Below are 12,566 nucleotides of genomic sequence, written 5' to 3'. Positions count from 1 at the left end.
TTTGATGCATCTGTAAATGATGGGCAAATTAACATTCATGGATATAGTCTACTGAGAAGAGAAAGGAATAGGAATGGTTCGGGTGTAGCACTGTACATTCAGAATCATATACCTTTTAAGAGGAGGGATGACCTTAATGCATGTCAGATAGAGGCACTATGGGCTCAAGTACATCTGCCTCTCCAGGCAGCCATATTGGTAGGGTGTGTGTATAGACCTCCTAGCTCTAAGGTGTCCTATCTGGGTTTGACCAGGCCACAGATAGTAACAGAGATGTATTTATCTTGGGTGATTTTAATATAAATTGGAAGGATCATAATAATTCAAATAGAACTAAATTAATGAGATACATTGCCTTCTGAAAATATTCAGATCCCTTGACTTTTTCCACATTGTTACATTTTTTCATCAAATCTACACATTATACCCAATAATGACAAAGCGAAAACATGTTTTTAGAAATTTTTGCAAATGTATTAAAAATAAAAAACAGATACCATATTTACATAATTATTCAGACCCTTTGCTATGAGTTTTGAAATTGAGCCAAGGTGCATCCTGTTCCCATGGATAATCCTGGAGATGTTTTTAAAACTTGATTGGAGTGTGCCTCTGGTAAATTGAATTGATTGGACATGATTTGGAAAGGCACAAACCTGTCTATATAAAAGGTCCGACAGTTTAAAGTGCATGTCAGAGCAAAAACCAAGCCATGAGGTCGAAGGAATTGTCCGTAGAGCGCCGAGACAGGATTGTGTCGAGGCACAGATCTGGGGAAGGATACCAGAACATTTCTACAGCATTGGAGTTCTCAAAAACACAGTGGCCTCCATCATTCTGAAATGAAAGAAGTTTGCAACCACCAAGACTCTTCCTAGAGTTGGCCGCCCAGCCAAACTGAACAATCGGGGTAGAAGGGACTTGGTCAGGGAGGTGACAGGCATGTACAAATTACCTCGACTAACCTGTACCCCCGCACATTGACTTGGTACCGGTACCCCCTGTATATAGCCTCGTTATTATTTTATTATTACTTTTGATACATTTTTACTTTAGTTTGGTAAATATTTTCTTAACTCTACTTGAACTGCACCGTTGGTTAAGGGCTTGTCAGTAAGCGTTTCACTGTTGTATTCGGCGCATGTTGTATTCGGCGCATGTGACAAATAGTTTGATTTGATTTTTTAAAATTGTTCACTGGAAAAAAAGGGACATTTCCAAATATATGGAAGCATGCTAAACTTTGTCCAAAGACCGCAAAGAACCCATTACTCCTGCCAATTGTCAACTCCTTTCACTCAGTAAGATTTTCATGGAAAATAATGATCTGATCACAGCCAATCAGCATGCTTATCACAAAAACCATTCCACTACACTGGTTGACATGACTGACCAGTTGCTCAGTGCTATGGATAATGGGTGTACTATTTTTTGATTTTAGTGCAGCATTTGATTTACTGGATCATGAAATAATTTTGACAAAACTATTGCATTATGGGTTTAAGGAGGCAACATTGAATTGGGTACAGTCATATCTAACTGACAAGAAACAGTCCACCTATATCAATGGGTAATTTTCTTCCACTCATGCTTTAAACTGTGGAATACAGCAGGGCAGCTACCTTGGGTCACTTATTTACTTAATATATACCAACTTAATAGAAACTCAAGCTACTATATTTGCAGATGATACTACAATGTATACAGCAAGACAATTGTTTAAACAGGTTTAAAAATTATAATTTAACCTTTATTTATCTAGGCAATTGTTTTAAGGTGGAAATATGGTTCTTCTGTTGTATTCATGCACAATGCTCTTGGTTGGTCATCAATCAACAAGATAATTGAAAAAACATGCTCATTGTATTTCACAATGTACAACATTTAAAATGGCCAATCTCCACTCACAACAGTATTCAGTTGGTAAGAGACAGCCATTCAGCCATTCAGACAGCCATACGAATAGATAGTCCACCATCTACAGTTGAAGTCGGAAGTTTACATACACTTAGGTTGGAGTCATTAAAACTTGTTTTTCAACCACTCCACAAATTTCATGTTAACAAACTATAGTTTTGGCAAGTCGGTTAGGACATATACTTTGCATGACAAGTCATTTTTCCAACAATTGTTTACAGACAGATTATTTCACTTAACTCACTGTATCACTATTCCAGTGGGTTAGAAGTTTACATACACTAAATTGACTGTGCCCTTAAACAGCTTGGAAAATTCCAGAAAATTATGGCTTTAGAAGCTTCTGATAGGCTAATTGACATCATTTGAGTCAATTGGAGGTGTACCTGTGGATGTACACTGCTCAAAAAAATAAAGGGAACACTAAAATAACACATCCTAGATCTGAATGAATGAAATATTCTTATTAAATACTTTTTTCTTTACATAGTTGAATGTGCTGACCTCAAAATCACACAAAAATGATCAATGGAAATCAAATTTATCAACCCACGGAGGTCTGGATTTGGAGTCAAACTCAAAATTTAAGTGGAAAACCACACTACAGGCTGATCCAACTTTGATGTAATGTCCTTAGAACAAGTCAAAATGAGGCTCTGTAGTGTGTGTGGCCTCCACGTGCCTGTATGACCTCCCTACAACACCTGGGCATGCTCCTGGTGAGGTGGCGGATGGTCTCCTGAGGGATCTCCTCCCAGACCTGGACTAAAGCATCTGCCAACTCCTGGACAGTCTGTGGTGCAACGTGGCGTTGGTGGATGGAGCGAGACATGATGTCCCAGATGTGCTCAATTGGATTCGGGTCTGGGGAACAAGCGGACCAGTCCATAGCATCAATGCCTTCCTCTTGCAGGAACTGCTGACACACTCCAGCCACATGAGGTCTAGCATTGTCTTGCATTAGGAGGAACCCAGGGCCAACTGCACCAGCATATGGTCTCACAAGGGGTCTGAGGATCTCATCTCGGTACCTAATGGCAGTCATGCTACCTCTGGCGAGCACATGGAGGGCTGTGCGGCCCCCCAAAGAAATGCCACCCCACACCATGACTGACCCACCGCCAAACCGGTCATGCTGGAGGATGTTGCAGGCAGCAGAACGTTCTCCACTGCGTCTCCAGACTCTGTCCCGTCTGTCACACGTGCTCAGTGTGAACCTGCTTTCATCTGTGAAGAGCACAGGGCGCCAGTGGCGAATTTGCCAATCTTGGTGTTCTCTGGCAAATGCCAAACATCCTGCACAGTGTTGGGCTGTAAAGCACAACCCCCACCTGTGGACGTCGGGTCCTCATTACCACCCTCATGGAGTCTGTTTCTGACCGTTTGAGCAGACACACGCACATTTGTGGCCTACTGGAGGTCATTTTGCAGGGCTCTGGCAGTGCTCCTCGTGCTCCTCCTTGCACAAAGGCGGAGGTAGCGGTCCTGCTGCTGGGTTGTTGCCCTCCTACAGCCTTCTCCACATCTCCTGATGTAATGGCCTGTCTCCTGGTAGCGCCTCCATGCTCTGGACACTACGCTGACAGACACAGCAAACCTTCTTGCCACAGCTCGCATTGATGTGCCATCCTCGATGAGCTGCACTACCTGAGCCACTTGTGTGGGTTGTAGACTCTGTCTCATGCTACCACTAGAGGGAAAGCACCGCCAGCATTCAAAATTGACCAAAACATGAGCCAGGAAGCATAGGAACTGAGAAGGGGTCTGTGGTCACCACCTGCAGAACCACTCCTTTATTGGGGGTGTCTTGCTAATTGCCTATAATTTCCACCTGTTGTCTATTTCATTTGCACAACAGCATGTGACATTTATTGTCAATCAGTGTTGCTTCCTAAGTGGACAGTTTGATTTCACAGAAGTGTGATTGACTTGGAGTTACATTGTGTTGTTTAAGTGTTCCCTTTATTTTTTTGAGCAGTGTATTTCAAGGCCTACCTTCGAACTCAGTGCTTCTTTTCTTGCCATCATGGGAAAATCAAAAGAAATCAGCCAAGACCTCAGAATTTTTTTTGTAGAAGTCCACAGGTCTGGTTCATCTTTGGGAGTAATTTCCAAAGGCACCACGTTCATCTGTACAAAAAATTAGTACGCAAGTATAAACACAATAGAACCACGCAGCCATCATACCACTCAGGAAGGAGACGCGTTCCTTCTCCTAGAGATGAATGTACTTTGGTGTGAAAAGTGCAAATCAATCCCAGAACAACAGCAAAGGACCTTGTGAAGATGCTGGAGGAAACAGGTACAAAATAATCTATATCCACAGTAAAACGAGTCCTATATCACCATAGCCTGAAAGGCAGCTCTGCAAGGAAGAAGCCACAGCTTCAAAACCGCCATTAAAAAGGCCAGACTACAGTTTGCAACTGCACATGGGGACAAAGATCGTACTTTTGGGGGAAATATCACCTGGAATGAAACAAAAATAGAACTGTTTGGCTATAATGACCATCGTTATGTTTGGAGGAAAAAGGGGGACGCTTGCAAGCTGAAAAACACCATCCCAACCGTGAAGCACGGGGTTGACAGCATCATGTTGTGGGGGTGCTTTGCTGCAGGAGGGACTGGTGCACTTCACAAAATAGATGGCATCATGAGGGTGGAAAATTATGTGGATATATTGAAGCAACATCAAGACATCAGTCAGGAAGATAAAGCTTGGTCACAAATGGGTCTCCAAATGGACAATGACCCCAAGCATACTTCCAAAATTGTGGCAAACTGGCTTAAGGACAACTAAGTCATGGTATTGGAGTGGCCATCACAGAGCCCTGACCTCAATCCCATAGAGAATTTGGAGGCAGAACTGAAAAAGCGTGAGCGGGCAAGGAGGCCGACAAACCTGACTCAGTTACACCAGCTCTGTCAGGAGGAATGGGCCAAAATCCACCCAATTTCTTGTGGGAAACTTGTGGAAGGCTACCCAAGTTAAACAATTTAAAGGCAATGCTACCAAATACTAATTGAGTGTATGTAAACTTCTGACCCACTGGGAATGTGATGAAAGAAATAAACGCTAAAAGCTGGAAATAAATCACTATTATTCTGACATTTCACATTCTTAAAATAAAGTGGTGATCTAACTGACCTAAACCAGGGAATTAAAATTAAAATTCAGGAATTGTGAAAAACCGAGTTAATATATTTGGCTAAGGTGTATGTAAACCTCCGAATTCAACTGTATAGTCGTTATACTCTTTTAAATATTTACATTTCGCATTCTAATGTTTTAACACCTTCATAAACAAAACTAAATGACATTGGCACTAAGGGGGGTCCAATGAGGCCAGGCCTTTCTAGTTGAATGGATTTATTAGACTGGTGGCTACTGGTACTCCTTGAGGCCCGGCTATTCTACTTTTAAATATGCATGCTTTCAGGATGAAATGCTCAAAGTTTTTCTATTTTATGATATTTTTCTGAAAGTACAGCTAGAGTGTAAAACACACATTTAAGGGACAGGTGGGTTCAAGGTTTTTTATTGAAATTAAGATATTTAAATTACAAAATGATTAGATTGGGCATCTTGGTGGTTCTAGTGTTAAAGGATTAGCGTCTCCATACACAACCGTACTAACTAGCTAGGTTACTAGCCTAAGTGGCGAACGCTTGTTACGTTTCACTTTGTTCTCAGGGGGAGCCATGAAACCTGCTAGCTCAGCCCGTGTGGCACCGAGCAAGGACCTGACCCTGCCTATGCACTGGCACACCCGTGCCTATGCGGGCGATCATTTCGAGCAAGGGCACTCAGTCCTTGTGTCATCTGCCTGGGTCTCGAACACACAGAATCAGCATTTGACGACCCCTGGTCATGCAGCTATTGTGGGGTTGTTGCTGCTAACACTCTCCACTGGAGTGCTACAGAACAACCCAATATAGTTAGTCCCCACTCTTAACTCGAGCCGGGAGACTGCCTCGTAGACCCAGCCCTCGTGGGACATCATGGAGGGCTATCCCAAGAACCTTCACCCACTTTTACAGTGCTTGGCCCTGGAGGGCATTGTGGAGCTGGGCCTTGACAAGCCACCAGTGGTCACTGGCCAACCACCTCAACCCCAGTGCCTCGTCAATGAAATGCACTTCTGTCCCTGGTAAGACGGACCGCTTATCCACGTCTACCAAAAAGGTCTACGTGTGTGCTGTATGTTCTGTACGGGCATTGAACGTTACATCCCTACTACTGGTTTACCAGGCTGATTTGATACTAGAGATGCATTATCTCCTAGCTATCGGCAAGCCTAATCCAGACTTTTGGGATGAGATCGAGCCTAACCCAGACCTCAACCTCCGAGCATGAAGGGCCATTCCATGAGCCTCGCAGTGGTAGGGGAGAGAGCTTTGTTGCTCAACCTGATGGACAAAGAGAAATCAGATTTCCTTGATGCTCTTGTCGAGTTGAAGGAACTGTCTGGGTCGGGTGTTGCCGCCATGCGGCAGAAGTAAGAACTTTGAAAGAGGAGGGCAAAGACTTCCATTTCTGTCTACTTTGTAGACCCAGGAATTGTGGCTAACCAGCCTACACCTTCACAAGCCAAGGCTTCGTGTCAGAGAGAGGGCAATTTGCTGGCACCAGGACTGTATGCTGGAAAGCCCCCAGTGACGGGCATTGACCCCGCAGTTCGGGTCCCCAAACTGGGGCCAACAGTTGGGAAAACGGTCCTTCGCTGCAGCCACATTGAGGTCCCACCCATTTGATTCCCTTGCAGGCAACAGTTCACCCCATGCTCTGGCCTGCCACCTCTCGGATGGAACACGGCCCCACTCCCCTCCCCAGGGAAAGGCATATCTGTGCTATTAAGAACTTTCCCTTTGTGCAGCAACCCATTTTCATGGGTTCACTCAAGGAAGATGGAGGGAATCCATTCTATGTGATTGCCCTCCATGCCACAGCTCTCCCTCCAGGTCTTGTTCAAGCAGCTGGGGCAGGAAGACACATTTTCACTACCAAGCACTGTTCCCATATTCCAGTGGGTCAACCCTGTCCTTTTCAATAAAAAAGCCTGTATCCAGAAGTCATGCCAAGGACACAGAACAAAAATACAATTTGGCTCCCCAAACATTCAGCCTTCATGGACGATTACCTACTTTGCTCCCCATTCCAGGAACAAGAGGTACAAGACACAACTTCCTTTGTAACCCGAGCTAGGTTTCAAGATCAGAAAAAGCTGTTTGGTGCCAACACAGAATAGAATACCTAGGCAATAATGGGGTACTCTCTCTTATCAGGCCACAATCTCCGACAGTGACTCTCCCTGCTCCACAGGTGGCGATCAATCACGTTCAAGACGTGCCTCAGAGTGCTGGGGTTGATGGCGTCCACCACCTCAGGAAGTACCTCTCGGCATACTGAGGATGAGAGACTTCCAGTGCTGGGTGTCTGTGTACACGGCATCACCTGAATCTCCAGATCTCAATCTCCCTTGATATTCGTTACTGGTACTCCCTTAAAAAGGTTGTGGCAATGAGGAAAGTGGTGACGAGAGATGTGTCAATCATGGGCTGGGGCACAGTTCATGAATGAAATGCAATAAAACGGAGTACGGACCACACAACTCTGCATTGCTCACAAATTACCTTGAATTGCTGACAGTGCTTCTTTCACTGAAACTTTCTATCCTTTCTTCGGAATAGTCACGTCTTTAAGGACAGACAATACAACTGTAGTGGTGTACATCAACTGCCAGAGTGTCACGTCCACAGAATATCTTGACAGTGTGTGTAACAGAGCACACCTACTGTCCCTACGTGTGACTCATGTCCCAGATGTACTGAACGTAGGAGCAGCGTTATTGTCTAGAGAGAATCCCCATCAATGGGACAGGAGAATCTTTCCCCAAGTCAATCAAGCAATCAAATGCATTTATAAAGCCCTTTTTTACATCAGCAGATATCACAACGTGCTATACAGAAACACAGCCAAAAACTCCACACAGCAAGCAAAGCAGATGTGGAAGCACAGTGGCTAGGAAAAACTCCATAGAAAAGAAAGAACCTAGGAAGAAACCGAGAGAGGAACCAAGCTCTGGAGGGGAGGCCAGTCCTCTTCTGGCTGTGCCGGGTTGAGATGAGTATATGGCCATTAAGACTAGATTGTAGTGGTGGATCAGATCACTTCGCATCGCAAGAAAACGTGCACTGCCCATTGTTCTTTGCGCTAGCAGGAGACACACCACTGGGGGTGGATGAGCTGGCAGACCATTGGCCAAGGGTGTTGCTTACACTTTTCCTCCCCTAAGGTTCCTGCGGGACCTTTTGGACAGAGGGAAGGCTTTCACCAATGTTAGGGTCTATCTAGCTACTAACTTGGTCTGTCATATAGGCTTGGACAAGAACACGGTAGGAAAACTGGATATTTGCAATGAGGCTTGTTGGTCATCCCCTCATACTTTTATGAGGTTCTACCGACTAGACATCACTGCACCTTCAATGGAGCATACTGTCCTCAGTGTTGGGGTCTCTGAGGGTTGATACGTTGGGACTACCGTGCTTCGGAGAGTATGTGGAATACGGGAGTTGGCCCTATCCCACTGTGAGATGTCTAAAAAAAAATAACAAAAGAAAACTTTAAAAGGTCACTGGTTCTCTGATATTAGGAGTAAGACATCTCACCACATTACCCGCAAGAATGTGAGGAAGTTCAGCGTGTTCGAGAATGATCAGAGGGCAGGCGAGTGGCTCTTTAGTACGAAGGGGCTCCTCATTCACCAGTCGACGTATATGATTGGTTATTCAAGCTACTTAGGAGATTCTGGTGAATCCCACTGTGAGATGTTAGATAATATCAGAGTACCGGGGTTACGCAAAAATAACTTTAAGTTACCTAGAAATAAAGTCAAATAAAATAGAATGTCACATGCTTTTTAAACATGTGTCGACTAACAGTGAAATACTAACTTTCGGATCTTCAGAAAAAAACAAGAGGAATAAATACACAATGAGTAACAACTTGGCGATATACACGGGGTACCAGTACCGAGTCATGTGCAGGGGTATGAGGTAAGAGATAGATACTGTATATATACAGTAGGTAGGGACAAAGTGACTAGGCAACAGGATAGATAAACAGTAACGTATGTGATGAGTCAAAAGAGAGTAAAAAAAGGGTAAATGCAGATAAATAGTTAACCAAAAGCAACCAAGACTAACTATTTAGCAGTCTTACGGCTTGGGTTCAGGGTCCTGTTGGTTCGGGACTTAGTGCATCGGTACTGCTTGCCGTGTGGTGGCAGAGAGAAGTCAATGACTTGGATGGCTGGAGTATTTTACAATTTTTAGGGCCTTCCTCTGACACCGCTAGGTATAGAGGTCCTGGATGGCAGGGGGCTCGGCCCCAGTGATGTACCCTCTGTAGCCCCTTGTAGTCGGATGTCATGGAGTACAGGAGGGGACTAAGCACCCTTGAGGTGCCCCCAGGTTGAGGTTCAGCGTAGAATATGTTTTGTTGCCTACCCTCACCACTTGGGGGCGGCCCGTCAGGAAGTCCAGGATCAAGTTGCAGAGGTAGGTGTTCATTCCCAGGGTCTTTAGCTTAGTGATGAGGTTTGAGGGCACTATGGTGTTGAACACTGAGCTGGAGTCAATGAACAACATCCTCACGTAGGTGTTCCTTTTGTCCAGATGCAAAAGGGCAGTGTGGAGTGCAATAGAGATTGCGTCATCTGTTGATCTGTGGCGCGGTATGCAAATTGGAGTGGGTCCAGGGCGTCTGGGATGATGATGTTGATGTAAGCCATGACCAGTCTTTCAAAGCATTTCATGAATACAGATGTGAGTGTTACAGGGCGAAAGTATTTCAGACAGGTTACCTTGGCATTCATGGGCACAGGGACTATGGTGGTCCTCTTGAAACATGAAGGTACTGTGTTAGTTAAGGCGGTTGCCAGCTGGTAGTGCAAGCTGCCAGAACAGCTTCAATACGCCTTGGCAGAGATTTTACAAGTGTCTGAATTCCCTCATTTGATGTTTTGTTGGTGGTTGAAAATGCTGTCTCAAGGGCCGCTCCAGAATCTCCCATAAGAGTTCAATTAGGTTTAGATCTGGTGACTGAGACACACACACACACTTTGAACCACCTATGCTCCTTTTCAACGTGGTCTCAAAGCATTTCATATTATTCTGTACGTAAACCCGAGACACACCATTTAGTATGATACTGTTGGTCGTTTCATATGGCATGCATTCATTTGTTGATGTCCATCATCCATTTCATATATGTTACGAATTACAATTTGAATGATGTTACAAATTGCAATTCATACAATATGTTAAAATATTTGCAAAATGTACAATATGTTACAAATTCCATTTTGTTTTGGTTAACGTAAGCAAGGCTAGGGGTTAAGGTTAGAATTAGGGGTTAGCATACACGCTAAGAAGGGTTAGCATACATGCTAAGTAGATGCAAAGTAGCTAGAGAGTAGTAAGTAGGTGCAAAGTTGGCCATGATGAGATTCGAACATGGAAACTTTGTATATTTGTTTAGATATATACACACAACCGTTCAAAAGTTTGGGGTCACTTAGAAATGTCCTTGTTTTTGAAAGAAAAGCACATTTTGTCCAATAAAATAACATCAAATTTATCAGAAATACAGTGTAGACAATGTTAATGTCTACACTGTTTGACTATTGTAGCTGGAAACGGCAGATTTATGGAATATCTACATAGGCATACAGAGGCCCATTATCAGCAACCATCACTCCTGTGTTCCAATGGCACGTTGTGTTAGCTAATCCAAGTTTATCATTTTAAAAAGGCTAACTGATCATTAGAAAACCCTTTTGCAATTATGTTAGCACAGATGAAAACGGCTGTTCTGATTAAAGAAGCAATAAAACTCAACTAGTATTTAGGCTAGTTGAGTATCTGGAGCATCAGCATTTGTGGGTTCGATTACAGGCTCAAAATGGCCCGAAACAAACGCCTTTCTTCTGAAACTCGTCAGTCTATTCTTGTTCTGAGAAATGAAGGCAATTCCATGCGAGAAATTGCCAAGAAACTGAAGATCTTGTACAACACTGTGTACTACTCCCTTCACAGAACAGCGCTAACAAGGCTCCGGTGATAACCAGGTGTAGCAGAGGTAAGGTGTTGGGACAGCTTTATGTAGCCCCTTAATTGCACCATTATAGTACAATTAAAGTATCGTTTAGTGCTGTGGATTTGCTGGCATGCATCTAAAACATTTATTTTTTCCCCCCACCAAGATTTACGTGCTAAAATTGCCACTACATGCAAGTCGTTTGAATGGGGGCATCACTACCAGAGCTAGCCAGGGATGAGCTCTGAGCTTAGGCATGCAGGCTGGCCCTTACTGCCAGCTCACCCATCAGCAGCTCCCAGCTCAGAGGTAACTGGTTTGGATGTTGAATGTAAATCTTTGTCTGTGATATTTGAAGGATATAATGTGTGTCTGGTAGCCTTTTCCCAGATCTGCCGTCTTGCTAACTCCCATAGTCCATGTTATGCCAAACATGTTTGACAATGATCAAAAGAGTTGGCAAGATGGGACTAAGATAAGGGAACAGGCCATTTATATGTTTGTATTATGTTTCTCAAGGTGACTGTGTTGAGGTCATTATGAGAAGCCTAGTGTATCCTTGTTATGTCCCCTCTGGATGTGTTCTACGAGGGGCCCATTTCCATCAAGGAGGTTACCTTTTGCTCACCTCAATGACAACATCAAGGAGCAGTTCCTGGCAGAAACATGTGCCAAGTTTGGAGAGGTGGAGATCTTCACCAGCACCAGGAAGGCTAAGGACACGGTCAAACACCTGCACAACATCTCATGGGCAACATTGTTCACACTCAGCTGGATATCAAAAAGGCAAGACTTGGCTTTATGTCTGTGTGGTTTGAGTGTTGGGAAAAAACGTATGATTAATATTGAAGCACAGAGGAGTTTTATGGAGACATGAGAAATGATTGTACTCAATATTCCGGGCCTTTGTCAGGGAGGTGGGCCTTGGTCAGGGAGGTGGGCCTTGGTCAGGGAGGTGAACAAGAACCCGATGGTCACTCTGACAAAGCTCCAGAGTTCCTCTGTGGAGATGGGCAAACCTTCCAGAAGGACAACCATCTTTGCAGCACTCCACCAATCAGGCCTCAGTAAAAGGCACATAACAGCTTGCTTGAAGTTTGCCAAAAAGCACCTAAAGGATTCTCAGATGAAACCAAGAGTGAACTATTTTGCTTGAATGCCAAGCTTCACGTTTGGAGGAAACCTGACACCATCCCTACGGTGAAGCATGGTGGTGGCAGCATCATGCTGTGGGGATGATCTTCAGTGGCAAGGAATGGAAGTCAAGTCAGGATCGAGGGAAAGATGAACGTAGCAAAGTACAGAGAGATCCTTGATGAAAACCTGCTCCAGAGTGCTCAGCACCTCAGACTAGGGCAAAGGTTCACATCCAACAGGACAACGACCCTAAGCACACAGCCAAGACAACACAGGAATGGCTTCGGAACAAGTCTCTGAATCTCCTTGAGTGGCCCAGCCAGAGCCCAGACTTGAACACAATCAAACATCTCTGGAGAGACCTGAAAATAGCTGTGCAGCGACACTCCCCATCCAACCTGAGAGGACCTGC

Source organism: Oncorhynchus mykiss, chromosome 2, assembly GCF_013265735.2.
Source record: "Oncorhynchus mykiss isolate Arlee chromosome 2, USDA_OmykA_1.1, whole genome shotgun sequence".
NCBI lineage: Eukaryota > Metazoa > Chordata > Actinopteri > Salmoniformes > Salmonidae > Oncorhynchus > Oncorhynchus mykiss.
This window is presented reverse-complemented; position numbering follows the sequence as displayed.